The sequence below is a fragment of the Rhinopithecus bieti genome, unplaced genomic scaffold (genome assembly GCF_001698545.2).
Source record: "Rhinopithecus bieti isolate Rb0 unplaced genomic scaffold, ASM169854v2 scaffold_31446, whole genome shotgun sequence".
Taxonomy (NCBI): domain Eukaryota; kingdom Metazoa; phylum Chordata; class Mammalia; order Primates; family Cercopithecidae; genus Rhinopithecus; species Rhinopithecus bieti.
The window spans coordinates 514,850-527,334 of record NW_016813612.1 but is presented as its reverse complement, the minus strand read 5'-3'; the positions used below and the strand labels follow the sequence as shown (position 1 = coordinate 527,334).

The 12,485-nt window shown below is 41.5% G+C and overlaps 1 long non-coding RNA gene across 1 annotated transcript in view; it reads right to left on the bottom strand.

The window, feature by feature from the left end:
• The window catches only part of LOC108513120 (uncharacterized), a 130,530-nt gene that overhangs the window by 109,831 nt on the left and 8,214 nt on the right, over positions 1–12,485 (bottom strand). The gene's annotated exons all lie outside the window — the stretch shown is intronic.

Below are 12,485 nucleotides of genomic sequence, written 5' to 3'. Positions count from 1 at the left end.
ATATATATTATATATTTATATATATAATATAGAATTATATTATATATATAAGCTAGAATAAAATATATTATAGCTAGAATTTATAAAGAAGAGACACTAGAACTCTAATCACTAAGTAATCAAAAGAAAACTTAGCCCAACATCAAAAGATGAACAGGTTACACATTTTAATAAAATATAAAACATAAGATATCAATCATTTTATGAATCTTTGCATTAACTGACTTTTCAATTAATTGTTAATAGTCACCCTTCTAACAACTCAATAATATCAGATAAAAGGGTGTCTATTATAATACAGTCTCCAGATTCCTCCTCACAAATGATAAGATCCCAATAATCTTGTTGGTGGGAAGAGAGCCCTGCTCAAAATTTGCTCTGCTATAACTTAAAGTAAAATATAATGTAAAATGTTTTCACTATTATTGTTGCCATTATTTGATATCGGAAACTCTAGCATACAAAGGCCTCTATCCTGATATGGGCAGGAGGTTGAGGGAGGCAGTTAAATTTCTCTGCAGGTTCAAGTACCAGCAAATTTTAAGCTTTGCCTGGTGAGTGGTTTTGTTGTACACCAAACAAGAAGAGGAGGAGGGGCCAGCAACAAGGCAGCAGGAGGGGGCTCAAGAGAAAGAAGGCTGTTTCCTTGTGATGGAAATAGCCAGGGGCAATGCTGCCTAACACTGAACTTTAAGGTGATCCCCATTTTGTGCAGTGCTATAGCCTCTTAGGTTATCTCCAATTTTTTAAAAAGTGCTACACAAAATAACCCTGCGTTAATAATGTTTTGGGAAATAAGAAAGGAGGAGGGATGATTCATTTTGGGGGCTAAGAAATCAACCAGAATAATAATTTAAAGTAGTATTACATTAGGTAGTCAGGCAGACATGAGCAGGGTAGGAGAGACACCCCCCTAGGAATATTAGGCAACCATCAGGTGATAGTCAGGTGGTTGTTAACTGTGTCTCCAAAACACTAATGGGTCGCAGCCAGCACCAGAGAAAGGCAGTCTCCCAATAGGTGGAAAAAACTGAAACTGGTTATCAGCAGCTTTCCCATGAGATCTCAGGAATTGAGTGAGTGGTCTCAAGCATGTGCATTAAGAGCCAAAATGGCAGAGTTTAACTGGTATATGACCTTCCTCTAGGAACACTCAACTGGTAAGGGAAGAATGCCTCACCTGAGCATGCATACAACTCCAGTAAACACACTGCGCATGTGGTCCCTCCCATGTGCTAGCAGGCCACTGTGCATGCTCACTCCAAAGGAAGAATCAGAGGAGAAGGGACAGAAGATGCTGGAACATACAAAACTGTAGGTCAAAGGTCAAACTGGGCACTTGACTCTCTCACATCACCTGCTTGGCCCTCTTCTAAGTGTACTTTACTTCCTCTCATTCCTACTTGAAACTTTTTAATAAACTTTCATTCCTGCTTAAAACTTGCCTCAGTCTCTCACTCTGCCTTATGGCCTGCCTCAGTTGAATTTTCTGTTCTTAGAAGGCAAGAACTGAAGTTGCTACAGACCTGTATAAAGTAGGCACCACTAACAGTAATGACACACGATTCTTTTGGTAAACCTCTGTGGCCAGTGGTGCCTCTGCCTGAGTTTCACTTGTGACTGCTGGGCTGGCTCCACCCCCTCAGCCTGGCAGGCTGTGCTCAGCTTCACTGTCGGCCCAGATCCCATGTCTACTGGGGACAAGCCAGGTGCAGAGTGGCAAGGGGTGTGTGAGTGAACAAGTGTAGGGTCCAGCCATGATGCACAGCCAGGCATGCCAGCTGCTGCAGTGGGGCAGGTAGCTCCAGGCACCAGCACAGGCCGGAGTTCTGTGAGGGGCTGTAGCTAGACCAGGCACCAGCATCTGGACGGGGGAAAGCAGTGGTGCCCAAAAACTCAGAGACGCCAGCAACAGAGGAGCCCCAAGGGGGTGTTACAGCATGTCACAGCTCTGACTCAGAGAGTCCTGGGGTCTGGGTCCCCAGAAGGGTCACAGTTCTTGTCTTGTTCCGGCAAATGGGAACGTGTCACAGCTGGCAGCTTGGTGGGCCAGCCAGGAACATGTTTCAGCTCATTTGTGTTATAGCTTATTCAGTCCTGCTGCCCCACTCTGGCCTGTGATGGCTCCTGGGCTGGCCTGGCCCCACCACCACTTCCCAACACATGGGACAGCCACCCAGCACTGGCATAGGGTGGGAGGGATACAGCGTTACAACTCCTTTCACATCCGGGCAGGCTCCGGGTTCATGTCCTGTGTCCAAGAGGAATGAAGTTATGCAGACAACCAGAGAGTGAGCAAGGTGGAACAGAGTTTTATTGAGTGACAAAACAGCTGCTGACACCAGAGGGGACCTGAAGTGGGTAGCCCCTACCCAAAGGCAGGTATTTCCAACATGTCGCTGAGTCTGGTGTTTTTATGGGCTCAGAATAGGGGAGTGTGTGCTGATTGGCCCATGGGCTGGCCTGGAAAAAGCACCATTCAATTAGCTAAATTCAATTAGTATCAAGAAAGTTCTAACTTCAGGTTGTGGACCCTACCTGGAACTGGCAGCCCAGTTTTCAGGTTCTAAGCAGTCTTTGCCTTTAAGGGAGGAGACACCCCTCATATTGTCTTATGCTCAATTTCTGCCTCCAACGAAAGAACAAGTAAAAACTAAAAGACAGAAATGAAATCCACACGCAGACAGCCCGTGCCACACCCTGGGCCTGGTAGTTAAAGATCGACCCCTGACCTAATGGGTTATATTATCTATAGATTACAGACATTGTATAGAAAAGCAGTGTGAAAATCCCTGTCCTGTTCTGTTCCATTCCAATTACCAGTGCATGCAGCCCCCAGTCACATACCCTCTGCTTACTCAATGGATCAAGACCTTCTCATGTGGACCCCCTCAGAGTTGTGAGCCCTTAAAAGGGACAGGAATTGCTCACTCGGGAGCTCGGTTGTTGGAGACGTGAGTCTTGCCGAAGCTCCCAGCTGAATAAAGCCCTTCCTTCTTTAACTCGGTGTTGGAGGGGTTTTGTCTGCGGTTTGTCCTGCTACACGTTAAACATCAGGTGTCACCGAGGACCTGCCCCTGTCTGCCTAGGAATTTGGCTGTCTCCTGCTGCTATCAGTAGGAGATAACCAGGAGAATGCAACCCTCTTGGGAATCTTTGATAATCTTAGACAGGGAACAGGACATTCCAGAGTTACATGGGATGAGACTTGAATCCGCTTGTTTTCTTTTCTTTTTTGTTTGAGACAGGGTTGTGCTGTGTTGCCAGACTGGAGTACAGTAGTATAATCACAGCTCCTCTTGGGCTCAAACAATCCTCCTGCCTCAGCCTCCTGAGTAGCTGGGATTAGAGGCATGTGACCCACCACAGCTGGCTGACGTTTTTACTTCTTATGGAATCAGAAGTCTCACTTTGTTGCCCAGACTGGTCTCAAACTCCTGGCCTGAAGCAATCTTCCTGTCTTGGCCTCCCAAATGCTGGGATTACAGGCATGAGCCACCGTGCCTGGTGGAATCCATTTATTAACAGAAGAAGAAAATGGAAAGACAATCCCAGAAGACACAGTACTTGGGTATGTCTAGATTACATGTTTATGAAAATGAACAGACTCTCCCTGTGTTTATTCAAAGGCAAATTAGGACAAAGCCTGCACAAACATTCGTATTGTGCCTCCCTTAGAATTAAAGCAAAGTTTCCAAATTTAATTGTGCAAGGCCTTGACTGTGCTGAAGTGTTTATCTGTAAAAATACAGTAATAAAAAAGAGCTTATATGTCTGTGAACATATGAATTTAGATAGAATATTCTCTTCAGTTAGTTATTTTCATTCCAGAGCTTTTAAAATTGAGTATCATAATTATTACTCAGTATAATTGTGATAAGCTAATACTAAAATTCCACTGAGAAAAAAATGCAAAATGCTTACGTATTTAGGTTTCTTTGATCATGGGCTTTGAGTTTTTTCATAATTTCATTTAAATGTGATATGATTCATTTAATTTAACTTAATTTATTTATTTATTCTCTGCCTCATTCCAGAATAGATATAAGTCTACTTACAAAAACAAGGAGAAGAGAAAACTAGACACTTACAAAGAGATTTGTAAAGTTAAAAAGAGAACAGTTTCTCAGGAGTAATACAATTGTTCTTACATCGAAAAGCAGTTAGGCATTTCTCTGAGTATCCTTATAAATAGACACCATGATATAAAAACACACATCCTTGACAACATTCCCAAGAGACAGACGACAATGAGTGTCATTTGTGCTGTTTCCCTCCCTGTCTCTCAGCCTGGGCTGTTGACAGCTCAGACTGATGATATCACATTGTCACGCTGATTGCATGACAATTCAGCAAAACCAGTTCTCATGGGGATAAGGGGTAGCAGAGGCTAATTGAAATGCAGTACACATTCTCAGTTTCTCTGCGGATCTGATTTGATCCAGGGGTGAACTATAAACTGCCTGGAGCGATATCCCCTGTATACTGTTTCAATCAAACTATCGATAAATATAGGGCGGCAGTAGTACTGCTGGGATAATGACACTATAAACCAAAAATAAAATGTGAATGCCCCACAACCATTTGAATAGACTTCCTATAATCTGAAAGACTGCTTCAGGCCATGATTCGGGGGGTGGGGAGGGGATCAGACATGCCTCATCATGTCCTCCTCCCTTTTGAATTCAGGAAAAGCCAACCAGCATTTAACATTAACAGGACCTTAAGTCTGATAAACATTTATAATTTACTCTCTCTGAAGCCTGCTACCTGGAAGCTTCATCTGGATGATAAAACTTTAGTCTCTACCACCTCTTATCTTAACCCAGATATTCCTTTCTATTGACAATAACTTTTTCAACCAATTGCCAACCCAAAAAATTTTTAATCTACCTATAACTTAAAAGCCCCACCCCCATTCCACATCCCACCTCTACTTCAAGTTGCCCTGCCTTTCTGGACCAAACCGTCATACAACTTAAATGTGTTTGATTGATGTCTCATATCTCCCTAAGATGTATAAAACCAAGCTGCACCCCGACCACTTTGGGCACATGTTCTCAGGATCTCCTGAAAGCTGAATCATGGGCCATGGTCACTCATATTTGGCTCAGTTTAAATCTCTTCAAATATTTTATAGAGTTTGACTCTTTTTGTCAACAACACCATAGGTTCAAATGCCTAACTTTGCAAATGGGTAGTGACTAAATCCAGGAAGGTCCCTGCTGTCAAGCATTCACCTCTTACTTGCTGGTTCATGCAGGGGTCTAGAAGGCCCAAAGAGAGGAATCTGGTGTTGGGGAGGTTGAGCAATAGCTATTTCCCAACCAGGATGAAACTATTATTATTATTATTTATTTATTTATTTATTTATTTATTTATTGAGATGGAGCCTTGCTCTGCTGCCCAGGCTGGAGTGCAGTGGTGCAATCTCAGCTCACTGCAAGCTCCGCCTCCCAGGTTCACGCCATTCTCCTGCCTCAGCCTCCCGAGTAGCTGGGACTACAGGTACCCACCACCATGCCCGGCTAATTTTCTGTATTTTTAGTAAAGACGGGGTTTCACCGTGTTAGCCAGGATGGTCTCAATTTCCTGACCTTGTGATCCACCTGCCTCAGGCTCCCAAAGTGCTGGGATTACAGGCGTGAGCCACCACACCCAGCCAAAATTATTTAAATAATATAACAGCTAATATGGACACAGTCATATATGCCAGCTGATGTCAACTCTGCAACACATAACCAAACTACAAATCATTTGATTTGAAGGTTTTTAAACTTGCTCTTCAGGGATTCTATTGCTAGTTTCGTGGTAAAAATCCAGGTGCGTTGTTTGCAAGGCAGACAATAAACAATGCTAAATTTGATCAAGTCTTCCCTTTAATATGCCTGTAGGGCACTATCTGTCCCCGCTGTTGTTTATTAAATAGATGTGATAAGCCCAAATTAGTTAATGAACATCTGCCCTGCCATGTGGCCTCTGAATGTTGAGGAGACACATATACTGTCAGTGTGTATACAGTGCATCCTCCTACACCCCACCCTGAGCTGGCCCAACTCTCTGGAATCAAGGTTAGGGTAAAGAGTATGATCCAAGCCATATACAAATTCAACAGAGAGCACTAAGAGAGTGCTTATCCAGCTTCTCAGTGTCCTGGGATTGCATTCAGACAACAGTGCTCTTTAGGCTAGGGTTAGGTTCAACTTCACTTAACTGAAAATTCAAAAGAGAAGAGGTTTAAACACATGGGGTTTCTTCTCTCATATATAACAAGCCCATAAACAGGCAGTCCAGAGCCCCAGACTCCAACTACTATTCTGCCCCACCAGCTACAGCACATCCATATAGCAAGGTTACTTCATGGTCCAAGGCAGCTGTCAGACATCCAGCATCGTGTCGGCATTCCAGGAAGCAGGAAGGAATAAGAAAGAAGACCAGGCCAGATGCAGTGGCTCACGCCTATAATCCCAGCACTTTGGGAGGCCAAGGCAGGTGGATCACGAGGTCAGGAGATTAAGACCATCCTGGCTAACACAGTGAAACCCCGTCTCTACTAAAAATAGAAAAAAAATTAGCCGGGCATGGTGGCGGGTGCCTGTAGTCCCAGCTAATCGGAAGGCTGAGTCAGGAGAAAGCCGTGAACCCAGCAGGCGGAGCTTGTAGTGAGCCAAGATCGCACCACAGCACTCCAGCCTGGGCGACAAGGCGAGACTCCATCTCAAAAAAAAAAAAAAAAAGAAGACCAAAACAGGCACTTGTCCCAACTGAGTCAGCTTCCTTTAAGCAATTGCTATGGTTTGAATATTTTTTTTGTCCCCTCCAAAACTCATATTGAAACTTAATCCCCAGTGTGGCAGTACTGAGAGGTGGAGCCTTTAAGAGGTGACAGAGTCATGGGAGTTCTGCCCTCATGAATGGATTAACCTATTTGTGGATTTAAGAATTAATGGGATAATGGATTAATGGATTATCATGGGAATGGGACTGGTGACTTTATAAGAAGAGGAAGAAAAACCTGAGCTAGCATGCTCAGTTCTGTCACCATGTGATGCCATGTGCCACCTCAGGACCCTTCAGAGAGTCCCTACCAGCAAGAAGACCCTCACCAGATGTGGCCCCTTGACCTTGGACTTCTTAGCCTCTATAACTGTAAGAAATAAATTCCTTCTCTTTGTAAATCACCCAGTTTCCAGTATACAGAAAATGAAGTAACATAGCAATCTTTTTGGATAACCCATTCAACACGCCTGCCTACATCCCATTGGCTACGCTTCGCAAGGAAAGCTGTGAAACATAGTACAGTCTTTTAGCTGGGCACACTGCAGCCCAGAATAAAATCAGGATTCTGTTTTACTAAGAAAAAAGGAGAGAATGGATATTAGCTGGCAACCCACAATCTCCACCACAAACCAATTCCGGTGAATCAAATAGCAAAACAACAAAGAATGGCAACTACATGATTTATTATTTATGCTGAACTAACCCAAGTCAGAAGATCAACCAAAAGTTCTACAGCACCAAATCTTTCTTGAGAAAAAAGGTATAAATTTAACTTTTTAAAATAAAGTGCAAATTATGTCCTTGGTGACTTCACCCTTTGACTTGGCACAAACTCTTCCCAAAATGTCCCCTAAGGCGGAACAATCTAGATCACACTTGGCTCCACCTTTACTATTTTCTTAATTTAATTATAGTTTTTCTCATCATAATTCCATTACATAAGGAAGGAATCCCACAACCTCAGTCATCAGAAGTGAAGTCTCTATAAATCAGCCTTCACGAGAGAGAAAATAAGCTAGGAGGTTGGGCTCAGTCGCTCACACCTGTAATCCCAGCACTTTGGGAGGTTAAAGCAGGAGGATCTTTTGAGGCCAGAGTTCCAGACCAGCTTGGATAACATAGTGAGATCCCATCTCTAAAGAAAAAAGTAACCAAGCACAGTGGCACACACCTGTAGTTCTAGCTGCTCGGGACGCTGAGGTGGAAGGATCACTTGAGCCCAGGAGTTCAAGATTACAGTGAGTTATTATTGTATCACTGCACTCCAGCCTGGATGGCAGAGTGAGACCCTATCTCTAAATATATATATGTGTATACACACATATATATATACAAGCTAGAAATTCAGATTTTTCTTAAAACAGAAATGTGGATTTTATACGAAAATGACAGCTAATTTACTTTTTAAAAAAACAATGTGTGAGCCTCTATTTGACCAAGACCTAAACTCTACTTGGTTAAGCGTCCACTATACTCTTGACGTTCCTCACTTTTGTTGTCATAGGGATGCCATTCTTTCCACAGAAAATCTTGCCTGCCTTTTTTTCCCTGTTATTTCTCCCCTTTTTCCTCCCCTTTCTTTCCATTTATCTTCTTTCTTTCATCTATCTGTACCAAGATAATTTTCCTTCCAACAACCTTGTTACCCATTCCTTCTACATACTTCTTTCTTGAAATCCTCCTCTGATCAATACTTCCCTTTCAACATCTAGTTTTATTATCCAACTATAGATTCTCTTCCAAAGCCAGTCTTACATTCTAAAGTCCATTTGTTTATTTTCTTCCCCCCTTAACTCTCAAAAAACTCTGAGCTAAACAAAATGCATAAAAGCATCTATAATACCTTCTCTAAATCTACAGCAAGAGGCTATAAACCAAATGCCATCAGCAGTTAGTCAGGCAATATTCTTGACAATCAACAGTGACAACTGCAAAGACAATTGATACTTAGCTTCCTTGTAGAAGAACCAATAGGACATAGTAGTTATTGTGACAAATTCAAGAACCCATCCCTTATCTAAGGTATAGCAATTGCTACCAAGTCTTCTTAATTTTTTTAAATATAAGCTGGAAGGTCAGATTTTTTCTTAAAAGAAGAAATAAATCTGAATTTTCATATGAAATATACAATTAATTCACCTTTCTAAAAACAATGGTAGACCTATATTTTCAACCTTTTATAGCACATATTGAATTATTCTCTAATTGATTCAAACATACATACCTCATCACAAAACCTGGAGGAGTGCTAAGCATATTGCAGGCCCTCAATAAAAGTTGACTGATGCCGTAACTGAGTCAATGAACTTATTCATACCCTCCACTTAGGGAGGAATTTCTGGACTGTTTCAGTGCTTGGGTAAGGTTAAGAAATATTACATTGCGTATGATGAAAATAAGGGAGATACAATCACTTTTTTCTTTCTAACCAATTAAAACACTATGGTTTTATACTTCATTTGTTATCAACTAAACCCTATGATTATGATAAACTAGTTTTAGTATACTGCACACCAGCTTTAGTGACTTCTTTATTCCTGAATGACTATAGGCCTTTAATCAGTAACCACTGAAACTGTATTGTATTGGTCCATGTCTTGCATGTCACCAATCGGCCAGACTTATTCATTCTTTCCCTGTGAAAACACCACTAAATGTAATGACTTGAATGGTATGCTAACCTCCATAAGGGAATTATAACATGAGAAAAAAAAAAAAAAAAACATGAAATTTGGAAGCAGACAAACCTGAGTTCAAATCCTAGCTATGACACTTGCTGTATATTCTTAAGCAAGTAATAAATTTCTTGGGGGTCTCATTTTTCTCACCTGTAAAATGGGACAATAAACTCCACTTACAAAGCTGTTATAAAGAGTAAATAAATAATACAAAATGCTTGGCAGTTTTCCTGGCCCACAGTGGAGAATACAAAATATCAGTAGCTTACTTAGTGTGTATCCCTTTGCTTACTTAGTGTGTATCTCAGTTCAGAATGTTTTCTCTTTTTAGCTATAAAGTGCGTCAACTCATATTTACCTAGTATTCACAGTATTTTAACTTCCTATATAGCACTTGGAAACACTAAGAAAATTTGCCAGGTTTCAATTATAAAAGTGAGTAGATGGGCAAACTAATATAACAAAAACACAATTACACAATTTACAGGTTGGTTCATTTCCTAGACATAAAACAATCCAAAGATTCCTTGCTATAAAACAACACTAATACACATTTCTAAAAGTGCTCTAAAGTGAAGGTTTTTAGTACAATAACAAACGTACACCACCAGTAGATAAAAAATTTGTGCATATGTGTGTGCGCACATGGACACACACACACACACGCACACCACTGGTGGATAAAGGGTCATCATTCTAAAAAAGTTAGTTTTTTCCCTTAGTATCAGATATATTCACAATTCAAGGTTTAATTTCATGACAGATGCCAAAGAGAAATTTATTCTTACATTCAAAATACATGTATTGAAACTTTGCTTTCAACTTAGATGAAGTTACAGGGACTTAATTTACTCTTCCATCTAAAACAACAAAATCACAGGACAAAATATAAGAAACAATAGTTTTTCAAGAAACACCACATCAAACACAGGACAGTGATTCCTGAGGGATGGGAAACAAATAAGGTGAGCCCTGCAACTGGCCCATCTTTCTGCCTTGAAAGAGTGTTCCAGGCTGGAGCACAGAAAAGGTGTCTTAGCCTGTTTTGTGTTACTATAACAGAATACCACAAACTGGGTCATTTATTTTATAAAGGAATTCATTTCTCACAGTTCTGGATGCTGGGAAGTCCAAGGTGAAGGGCTTGCATATGGTAAAGACTTTTTGCTGCATCATCCCACAATAGAAGGCAGAAGGGCAAGACAGAATGTATACAGACTTTTTAGTGATAAATTCTGTCTTTAAATCGTATCTTTCCTAACTTATTTTACTGTAAGAAGTTAAAAGTAGCCATGCGCAGCATGGAGGACTTGCTGTTTAGATATTTCTTTCACCAGGTATCCTAGTTCATCACTCGTAACTTCCACCTTTCATAAAGCCTTCGGGCACGGACACTGTTCAGCCCGGTTACTTGCTACTTTATAACAAGGGTGGCCTTTACTCTAGTTTCCAATACCTTATTCTTCACTTCCATCTGAAACCTCATCAGAACGGCCTTTACTGTCCATATTTCTTTCATTATTGTGGTCACAACCACCTAAGTAATCTCTAAGAAGTTCCAGACTTTTGTTCCTCTTCCCTGTTTTTGAGCCCTCATCAGAACTGCCCTTAATGCACCATTCACAGCAATCCAAGCTTTTCTACCTTGCTATACCAAATTCTTCTAGCCTCTATCCATTCTCTATCCATAGAAGCCTCTATCTTCCACATTTGTGGGTATTTGTTATAGCAACAGCCCTACTTCTCAGTACCAATTTTCTGTCTTAGTCCATTTTATGTTGCTATAACTGAATACCACAGATTCAGCAGTTTATAAAGAAAAGAAACTCATTTCTCACAGTTCTGGAAACTGGGAAGTCCAAGGTCAAGAAGAGTACATCTGGTGAGGGCCTTCTTGCTGAGTCATTCCATGGCAGAAGGCAGAAGGGCAAGAGAGCACACAGGGGAAGGGAGCAAAACTCATCCTTTTATCAGGAACTTGCTCCTGCAATAACTAACCCAATCCCATAACAACAACATTAATTCCTTCATGAGGCCAGAGCTAATGCCCTAATCATGACCTAATAATCATCCTCATGACCTAATCATCCCTTGAAAGTCCCAACTCTCAATATTGTTAAATTGGAGATTAAGCTTCTAACACACAAACTTTGGGGAACACATTCTAGTCACATCAGAGAGGGAACACAGGCAGATCTCCAGGAGATGCCGTAAGTAGAAAAAGTGGAGTGCAAAAATATTAGAGCAGCTAGAGTTTGCAAACAGAATATAAGAGAGGAGAGGGCTTCACAGAGAGGGAACACTGGAAAGTTCTTTAGTCCTCCCCACGTATTCAGCAGAATACTAATGTAAGGAACGAATGTAAGGAAACTGTGAAGCCCAGGAAATAACCACCTAAAAGATGTAGGGGAATCAGTATGCAATATGCACACAGTCTGGGAATAGTACCTCTGTATATCTCACACTGGTCCTGCTTCTCTAGTCAAACACATACATACATATATAAAGAAACTTGTTACAGGGAATTGGCTTATGCAGTTATGAGGGCTGGTTAAGCAGCTTCTGTAAAGCTGTGTCTCTGCATCTGATATACAGCCCATAGGGAAGGAAGTCAGTAAGGGAATGTCAGGAAAAGACTATATCGCAAGCAAGCTGAAACCCTGTAATCATGAGCGAGAACTCCATGAGGATAGACTGAAATCCATGTCTTTTCTTGTTGCCTTTGACTTTGGTGCAATGGTAATTTCTTTTTTTCTTTGAGACAGGCTCTGGTTCTGTCAACAAGGCTAGAGCACGGTGGCACTTATCTCGGCTCAGACTCAAGATATCCTCCCACCTCAGCCCACTGAGTAGCTGGGAATACTGGTTCATGCCACCATGCCTGGCTAATTTTTTGTATTTTTTATAGATCGGGGTTTCACCATGTTGCCCATCCTGGTATCAAACTCCTGAGCTCAAGAGATCTGCCTGCCTCAGCCTCCCAAAGTGCTGAGATTACAGGTTTGAGCCACCACGCCTGGCCAGGGC